Here is a 10580-nt window from a genome sequence, read left to right on the forward strand (position 1 = left end):
TTCCCCTTTTTATTCCACCTCATCTAACCTCCACAGTCATGAGGTGGACCCCGGTTTGTTAAAGTTTATTAGGAGATGATGTAAGCTGAAACTGCAATAATAGTTTAAGGAATCTTTTTCATACCCCAGATGTACCTTCTTTGTCGTTTAGCATACCTGTGGAGACTTCTAGAAGCTATTTGCCACTAAATTAATTAAGTTGTCATATGATCAAATATTCTTATTGTTCACCTGTTACATACACTTGGTTAGTCACATAAGCTCATTCTGTATATATGAGGAATATCTTCTGTTGTACTAATCTCGGCTGATATTCTATACTCGATTGGTTATTTATACCCGACCAGGATTCTACTATTATAAGTATGCTAGAAACCGTGCAAGGTTGAAGACCTTTACGCTCGATCTACTTTTCATGCTCGATCGATCTATTGAGCCCGATCGGTCATACCTTATCGACCGAGATTAACCAGTCGAGCATATACAAACACTATTGCCCGGTAGTCCTTCCCTCGGTCGGTCGTATGCTAAGGATCGTGTGAGACTAAATGCCTCTGTGCTTGGCCGGTCTATTGAGCCCGGCAGATCACACCTTATCGACCGAGATAACTAGTTGGGCATATATAAACATTATTGCACGATAGACCTTCCCTCGGTAGGACATATTCTGAGGATCGTGCGAGACTAAATGCCTATGTGCTCGGCTAGTCTATTGTGCCCGGTCGGTCATACCTTATCGACCGAGATTAACTAGTTGGGCGTATATAAGCATTTAGGACAACTTAAGGCTAAGTGCTTCTACATTCGATCGGTCTCTTACACCCGGTCGATCTTTACCTGCTGAACTTATATGCTCGGTCGGTCTATTACGTTAGATCGGTCTTTGCCTGGCAAACGTGTAACAACACTCTTACCAAGTCAAACCTTTTTTCTGCCTTCCTAGTCCTTATTGCCCCATTTTTCTCTCCTGCAAAGGGTCCACTTCTCATAACCCATATCACACACTTAAAGGAATTAGGAAAAAGAATATCTATTCAATTGATCTACCAACCTCCTTACTTAAGTGTCTATTGACACAACAAGAGTAAACTAAGTTGTGGCACAGAACACTGGGTCACACTCATACCATACTCATTTCAAAAATAAGTCAAAACGACTTAATTAGAGGCTTGCCCAAATTAAAATTTACCGAAAATTCAATTTGTAATGCATGTCAACATGGTAAACAAACCAAGTCAACCCATAAGTCAACCAACTTAAGTATAATTAACTCAATACTTGAGCTCCTACACTTAGACCTGTTTGATTCACATGGGGCTAAGTCACTAAGCAAAAATCAATACTATTTAGTAATAATTGATGAATACTCAAGATTTACTTGGGTAAAATTTCTAAAATCTAAAGATGAAACCTATGAAATCTTTAAGTGTAAAATACCGAAAAATGTCGAATAATGATAAGGAAATTTTCCGAAATTTTTAAAAAAATTTCTGGAATTTTTCGGAGACTGTATAGACGAGTTTACGGGGATGAAAACTGGGCTCGGGAAAGTCTGTTTAGGTTACCCCATGTAACGAGGAAAAGTTTTATTTTCTTTTCTTTTCTTTCCTTTTTCTATTTCTTTCCTCGCCGTTTCTCCACCCGATCCTTCTCCTCTTCCCCGCTGAACCGACGCCGATCTGCCCTAACGGCCTTTCTCCTCCTCTCCTCTGTGTTGCCGCTGACACCAATAACCGACGCTGACTTCACAGCCGACGCCAACTCCGATCGTCTCCTTCCCTCTCTTCGTGGACACCAGGAACCCAGCGCCACTCTCCTCTGCCGACAGCCGCCCTCCCGGAGCGATCCCTACGCCGCCGTCTTGCGCCGAGCAGCAGTGTCGCCGGCCAATTTCTCCTCAACCCTAGCATCGTCGTAGGCTACTCCTCCGAGGAGTACCCTAGCGCCGGCAGCCAACCACTCCTTTCCTTTTTACTCTGATCGCCGGCCAATCTGCCCTACACGGGCTGATCTGCGGCCAAGTGCAGGGAATCCAAGCCTTAGTTTTTATCCACCCGTGCCCTAGGCTCCTCCTTCTATTAAGTCTCCGGCAGAGAGGAAGAACTTGGCTTCATTGCAGGTAAGGCATATTTGGTATTAGATTTTTGACTGGGATGTTGACACATAGAGAGTAGTGGTTCTTTGTAGTGTCGGCAACAGATCTGTGGTCGTAATAGTTCCGGCAAGCAATTTTCGGCAGCAGCTCTAGTTGGCAATGGACCACCAGGAGAGGTTCTGGATTGAGGGTAAGGAGTTATTTGTTTCTTGCTATAGCTTAAAATCCAAATTTAAGGATGTAAATATTGCAAATTTGGATTAGTTGATTTGGGAATTATTATGTTAGCAGGAAAAGAGTGGACAGTAGTAGAACATCTTTTGATGGTGAAACCCTTTTAGTCGTGAGACACCATTAGCTACGACAAATTTGGTGAGTTTATAGGATGATAAGGGTTCATGGATTTAGTTAAATTTAATTGGACTAACGAGAATGGATTCCTAATCGGATTAAGGTTAAGTTAGCTATTTGGTTTATGATATATTTAGCTCACTAGTTCATATTTGACCTAGTTGTACCATGCGTTATGTGTTTGCAGGACGTTGTTTGGAGACAAACATCTAGATACGAGATTTATTGTGATACAGACTACGTATAAAGGCGGGTACCTCTTGACTTATCTTTTATGATATTGTCAATTGGATATGCATAGTATTTTATAGCTACAAGCAATGATCATGTTTGCCTTTGGTATGTCTCGGTTTGATACCCATAGCATGTTCTGTTTTGTCGCTTGTTATGTATCCATGTTTATACCTTGTGATTATTGCCATGAGTACCTTAGTTCCTAGAGTAAGTGACATACCATGCTTTACTGAGTTTAGGACTAGATTCTGGATTTTTATTATCTGGCATGTGTACTTATATTTTTATATCATATCTGATCTGTGTACCTAGACCCTTTTTCTTTTATCCATGTATATTGATGGTACATATTTTATGGAGGTGGATATGTTCAGGATCTAGGGTTTTTGATTCTTCATCTGACCTGTGTACCTAGACAATTGATTAGGTCAATTTATTCTAGGGTACACATTTTATATATGTGGATTGGTACAGGATATTGCCATGCTTAGTGTCATGCACCATTCGCATGTGTGATTGTCGGCTCCATTATTGTTGAGCACATCGCCAGTTACATGTATCTGCACACACGACCACTCATGGGTTAGTGGTATATTCAGGCAGGGTGTATTGCAGCAGGTGCTCTGTCAAGGGCTCCGTTGGTCCACTCATGGGTTAGTGTGACGCAGCATTGTAGTGTAGGACCATGATCGTTCGATAGAGGGGGTGAATATCGATTCGAAAACTCGAGTGTAAAAGTACGTAGCGGAAAAGTAAATGAACACAGTTGATTTTACTTCGTTCAGAGCCTGTGACGACTCCTACTCGAAGGCCCGTACTCCGTGAGTACTTTCGTTGGGAAATCACTATCAATTCGAATATTACAGAGTTAAGTACAAGAATTGACAGATAAAGAAAATACCGACAATAGAATTAAAACAAAACCAGCACTGAGTCGGAGAGCTTTTCGTGGCATCGCAAGAGCACAGAGCAGCAGATCTTGGATTCTAAGTTCATTTCGAAGCTCTAGCCTTGCCCCTTCTTTTATATGAAGCTCAGGGCGCCCCGGATCCCTTCCAGGCACCCTGGTGAGACCTGGCAGGTCCAACCAGTGAGCTCCACGTGGCGACGCGCAATCAGGATAAAACTTGCCTCCTGGGTGCCCGGATCCCTTCTGGGCGCCCGGACCTCCGGGCGCCCGGATCCCCTCCGGGCGCTCGGACAACCTTTCTCCAGAACAGGTCATTCTCCTGCAAGACAAGGTTAGTCCGAGGCAAGTATAATAAATTTCCTGCAAAACAAAGTGTTAGCACAGTTCATGAGTTTGACATGAAAAGTATGACTTAGATTCCGTCTTTCCGAGACCGGAATCTAGTCACGATCTCGACTTAGATATCCGAAATGGATCTGAGCCGGATCGACGCCTAATGTTCCCTTCCCGGGAACGCGTCCTCACAGACACTCCCTTCTAGTGACTTACCTTTACTCGCCTGCCAGACGTCCGGTCAGCCCTTCGACCCGTCTGGACTTCTCGCCAAGCGTCTGGTCAGCCCGTCGACCCGCTTGGACTTCTCGCCAGCTATCCGGTCAGCCCGTCGACCTAGCTAGGCTTCGTGCCCGACATCCGGTCAGCCCGTCGACCTGTCTGGACTTCTCCTGCACACTCGATCAGAGTGTTAGACAATAACAGACTAACTTAACCTGATTTGTCATTTATCAAAACCTGGGTTAAATCGTTAGTGCTAACCGCACCAACAATCTTCCCCTTTTTGATGGAATGACAACCTGGTTAAGTTAGTGAAAACATACGCAAGAAAAAAACAAGCATTTAAAGGGTTTTTAAGTTAGTTTGTATTTTCAATTCTGGTTTAGCTAACTTAACCACCTAACCCTCCCCCTTTGGCATTCATCAAAAATAAGCATGGATTAAGTAAGCATAGACTTCAGTAAAAAAAATGTTAAGATAATCTGGGGGAGTTTAAACTTTTGAAAACTTGTTTAAAGCATTAGCTTTTAGATTTTAGAAAAATAGCTAAGTTTAGATAAACAAAATTTCAAACACAAGTGTATAAGTTCTAAATTTCAAGATCAAATTTTAAATTTTCAAAACAGGTTTCAATTTTGAAATGCTTTTCAAATAAGTTTTCAAAAATTCCAAGACTGAGTTTGAAAAAATTATTTTTCAAAACTGATTGAAAAATACTAGAAAAGTTCAGTTTTCTAGAATACTAGAAAAGTACTAGTTTCAAAACCGTGGTTTAAAATACTAGAAAAGTTCAATTTTCAAGGACTAAGTAAAAAGGATAAAAAGTTTGTGATTTAAAACAAACAATTGTGAGTTGATTTAAGAAATTTTTCACAATTTTAAACAGGTTGATTTTGAAAATTGATTTTTAAACTTTGATTTTCAAAATTAAGTTTAAAATTCGATTTGAAAAACTGAATTAGTTTTATTTCTCCCCCTAAACCTGACATAAAATTTTGAAAATATTTGCTAAATATATTCAAAGTAGAAAAAAAATTGAGGTAGAATTTTATAGAGAGATTTTAAAGAGAAGATTAAAAAATAACACTTAAGGAGATAATTAAAAACCTCCCCCTGAATTTGATACTTCTTTAATTTATTAATCCTCCTTATTTATTACTCCCCCTTAATATAAAATTTTACAACCGTAACATATTTTCGTACCTAAGTGTTTTAGACGATTGTATAATTATCTTTATAAAATTGTTCGTTTAAATTTGACTAAACGTAATTAACGTTAGATTCAGTTGAAATGAGTTAACCTTTAGTGTAATGTTAAGTAAGATAAGTTGTTAGTAATTCAATAATTAATCAATATTAATAATTTATTGATTAAATTTTGCTTGATTTAATAATTTAATATAATCTAAATTTTGTATTAATTGATGAAGGTGTTAGTTATAATTTAACTTTTCATTTACTTCCTTTTAAGTTGAATTAACTTAGTTTAAAGTTGGTAGTAATTTGAAGTTAAACTCGTTATTAAACAAGGTTAAGTAAGGTTCAATTTAAGTTAAACTTTAATTATGTTTTAAAAAATAATTAATATTTTAAAGGTTGATAAAAAAAATGACTTAGAGTAATTTTAATATTTTTACTAAGGTTAAACCTAGGTTCTAATCAAATCAAGCTTAGTTCACAAATAAAGTAAAACTTAAATAGTTAAGCTCTACTTATTAATTACATAATTAAGTTTAAAGTTAAAGTTAACGGAATTTAAGTTTTTAAGTTAGGTGTCTAAGTTTTAAATGAATTTAAAAGAATTATAATTATTATTATTTTTAAGGGATTTCTAACAGGATTTTAAAATGATTTTTATAATTATTTAATGACAATTAATATACGTTCAATTCAGTTTTGATTTTAGATTAAAATTAATATCAGTGATTAATTTAGGTTTAATTTTTAAGTTTAAGTTAAATTTTTAAGTTTTAATTTTCAGTTAGGTTAAATTAAGTTGAAAAGTAATGTTTAAATTAAGTTTTAATGAGTTTTAATTTAAGATCTAATTTTCAGTTAAGTTAAATTAAAAAATAATTTTAAGGTTAAAATGATTTTAAGATTAAAAATGAGTTTAAAGTCAAAATAAAAATTTTTAAAGTGAAAATAGTCTATAGAAATAATTTATTATTATTACTATTTTTTTAAGTTAAAAGAATTTTATTATAGTGAAAAAATAAGAAGAATTTTTCAAAATGATACATAATTTTTAAAATAGTTTTAAAATGATTTTTAAAATAGTTTTTAAATGATTTTTAAAAGTTTTTAAAATAATTTTTGAAATAATTTTTAAGTTAAAATAATTTTAAAAATATAATTTTTATATTAAAATAATTTTTAAGTTAAAATAATTTTTAAGTTAAAATAATTTTTATGTTAAAATAATTTTTAAAATAACAATAATTTTTAAAAGGTTTTAAAAGAATTTTTAAAGTTTTTAAAATGATTTTTATAAGAGTTTTTAAAATAATTTTTAAAAATTTTTTTTAAAGTTTTTAAAATGATTTTTAAAAGAGTTTTTAAAATAATTTTTAAAATATTTTAAAATACTTTTTAAAAGAATTTTTTAAATTTTTTAAAATGATTTTTAAAAGAGTTTTTAAAATAATTTTTTCAAATGTTTTAAAATAATTTTTTAAAAGAGTTTTTAAAACGCTTTTTAAAAGAGTTTTAAAATAATTTTTAAAATGTTTTAAAAAAATTTTTAAAAGAATTTTCTAAAGTTTTTAAAATGATTTTTAAAAGAGTTTTTTAAATAATTTTTAAAATGTTTTAAAATAATTTTTTAAAAGAGTTTTTAAAATGATTTTTAAAAGAATTTTAAAATAATTTTTAAAATGTTTTAAAATAATTTTTAAAATGTTTTAAAATAATTTTTAAAAGAATTTTTTAAAGTTTTTAAAATGATTTTTAAAAGAGTTTTAAAAATAATTTTTAAAAGAATTTTTTAAAGTTTTTTTTTTAAAAAAAATGATTTTTTTTAAAGAGTTTTTAAAATAATTTTTACAGTGTTTTAAAATAATTTTTTAAAAGAATTTTTTAAAGTTTTTAAAATGATTTTTAAAAGAGTTTTTAAAATAATTTTTAAAATGTTTTAAAATAAATTTTTAAAAGAATTTTTTAAAGTTTTTTAAAATGATTTTTAAAAGAGTTTTTAAAATATTTTTTAAAATGTTTTAAAATAAATTTTTAAAAGAATTTTTTAAAGTTTTTTAAAATGATTTTTAAAAGAGTTTTTAAAATAATTTTTAAAATGTTTTAAAATAATTTTTAAAAGAATTTTTTAAAGTTTTTTTTTAAAATGATTTTTTTTTAAAAGCGTTTTTAAAATAATTTTTAAAATGTTTTAAAATAATTTTTTAAGAGAATTTTTTAAAGTTTTTAAAATGATTTTTAAAAGAGTTTTTAAAATAATTTTCAAAATGTTTTAAAATAATTTTTTTAAATAATTTTTTAAAGTTTTTAAAATGATTTTTAAAAGAGTTTTGAAATAATTTTTAAAATGTTTTAAAATAATTTTTTAAAAGATTTTTTAAAGTTTTTAAAATGATTTTAAAAAGAGTTTTTAAAATAATTTTTTAAATGTTTTAAAATAATTTTTAAAAGAATTTTTTAAAGTTTTTTTTAAAAAATGATTTTTTTTAAAAGAGTTTTTAAAATAATTTTTAAAATGTTTTAAAATAATTTTTTAAAAGAATTTTTAAAGTTTTTAAAATGATTTTAAAAAGAGTTTTTAAAATAATTTTTTTAAAATTTTTTTAAAGTTTTTTAAAATGATTTTTAAAAGAGTTTTAAAAATAATTTTAAATTTTTTTTTTAAAGTTTTTAAAATGATTTTTAATAGAGTTTTTAAAATAATTTTTAAAATGTTTTAAAATAATTTTTAAAATGTTTAAAATAATTTTTTAAAATTTTTAAAATGATTTTTAAAAGAGTTTTTAAAGTAATTTTTTAAAAAAATTTGAAAATAATTTTAAAATAATTTTTAAGTTTAGAATAAAATTTTTAAGTTAAATATAAAAATTTTAAAGTTAAATTTAAAAATATTTTTTTTTAAAGTTAATTTTTTTGTTTCAAAATAATTTTTTAAAGTTAATTTAATTTTTAAAATAATTTTTAAAGTTAATTTAATATTAATTTTTTTTTTAAAAATTAATTTAGTTTTAATTCGAAATTTAATTTTTAATTAATTCTAAATTTAATTTTAATTTGAAATTCAAAATTTAATTTTAATTAATTTTAATTTAATTTGAAATTTGAAATTTAATTTTAATTTGAAATTAAATTTGAAATTTGAAATTTAATTTTAATTTGAAATTCAATTTAAAATTTGAAATTGAATTAATTTTAATTTAATTTGAAAATTATTTTGATCCTTATTCATCTCACCCGATCTAGATTATCAATCAGGGAATCCTATAATTTTGTGAGATGAATTAGAGTTTATTACAGAGTTTGGTTTAACTTGTGTTAGATTCAGGTTTAGCTTTGGTCTCAACAAATAGGCATTCTTCGGATAAACTTCTAAACTTAGTGAGTCACATGGACGTCATTAGAAGTAATCAACCTTTCGAGATTTTCCGAATAGTCCTATCCACGGAGCTTAGTACTAAACCTTGGTCTAACTAGTTAGGATCCATTTAAAGGTAGCTTCGGTCGGTTCCACTTGGCCAAATGCACCAGATTGAAGCCATATCTTTCTAGACATGTGATGCCCAAGCTTCCCCAACGTACTATCATCAAAAAACTTCACCAGTACCATGATTCAAGTTAAACTTGAACCCTCTTTAACTAGTCCTAATTACCCTGTCGGGTAGGTTGGTTAGGGTTATCCTGTCGGGTAGGTTAGTTTTGGAGGTGCCAGCTATTCTGGAGCCTCCCCCTGAATTATTGGCCATTAATTTAAGATTTTTGTATAATTAGAGTTGGTTTTAGTTAAGTTTTAATGTTTAGTTTGTAATTTAAATTTAAGTTTTTAATTTTGAATTAATTAAATTGGTCAAATTATCTTTCTTTAAGAGAGTGTATTTAATATTTGAATTTTCTTTCAATTTCAATTTTATTGGGTTAATTAAATTATCTTTCTTTAATAGCTTATTTTTAAAGTTTAAGTTTTTATTTATTTTTAAATTTGAATTAACTAAACTGTTTGAATTATATTTTCTTAACGGTTTATCTTTTAGCTTTTTATTAATTGTTAATTTTGAAATTTCTAGATTATTTTTATTTAATTTGTTATCTTTAAAATTTAATTTTAAGTTTGTTAAATTCCGTTTTGATTTTATCGAAGTGTTTGATTTTATCCTTATATTTTCTTTGTCTTCTAAATTGATATGGTTAATTGAATTTATTAGATTAGTTTTATCTTTAAAGTTTAATTTTTTATTAATTAAATTATCTTTGTTTTGGATAGCATTTTCTAGACTGATTTTATCTTGATTATTAAATATTTTTTATCAAGGTATTTATTGATTTTATCCATTTTCTCATTTTTAGCATTTAAATTCAAATTTATTTTAATGTTTGACTTATTTATGTCTAAATGCTCATCTAATTTTAAATTTTCTGAATTAATTAAATTATTTGAATTGATTTGGTCATTGTTCTGTTTGACCAAGTCAAGGTTGATGTCACATTGATCAGAGTCCTGATTGACTTGATCAGAGTCTAGATTATTTTGTGATTTTGAATTTAAATCATTTAAATCTAGATTATCATGCATCATACTTGAAATAGTTTCATACTTATCATCATGCTGATTATTTAAACTACTATTAGCAGGGGTATTTTGATAAATATTACTAACCTTGAGCGCAACCCCTAATTCAGTAGGCTTCTCCGTTGGATTTGACTCGAGTCCATATTTGACTTTAACTTGATCTTCTAGCTCCATCGGTGTCTCGTGAAGCTTGATCAACTGGGTCCACAGCTCATATGCATTCTTGTACTTTTCTAATCTGCATAAAATATTGTTAGGTAAAACATTACAAAGAATGTTACTTACCTTTTTGTTCAGTTCCGAGTTTTGAGAAGGTTTCCTCAAAATTAGCATATAATCGATGTCTACACTTCCTAAGAAGCATTCCATTAATCGCTTCCAGTAGTTGAAGTCTTCAAGATCGTAGGGTGGTGGTTCGCAGGGGTTCCGTCCTTCTAGAAGAGTCATAATTTCTTGCACACAGAGAAACAAACAAAAGATCCCAAGACTTGGTCTTGGATTAGCAGTGCCAAAAAAAAAAATATTTCACTATTTTCGAAAAAACTAATAAAATATTATTAAAATATTAATAAAAAAATATTATTTCAAATTTTTGAAAATGTAATATCTTGTCAATACTAAGCAATGGTGAAGAGATGACGATGTATTTTTCAAAAATAGTTTTGGAGGGAAAAAAA

Source organism: Zingiber officinale, chromosome 7A (assembly GCF_018446385.1).
Source record: "Zingiber officinale cultivar Zhangliang chromosome 7A, Zo_v1.1, whole genome shotgun sequence".
In the NCBI taxonomy this organism is placed as follows: domain Eukaryota; kingdom Viridiplantae; phylum Streptophyta; class Magnoliopsida; order Zingiberales; family Zingiberaceae; genus Zingiber; species Zingiber officinale.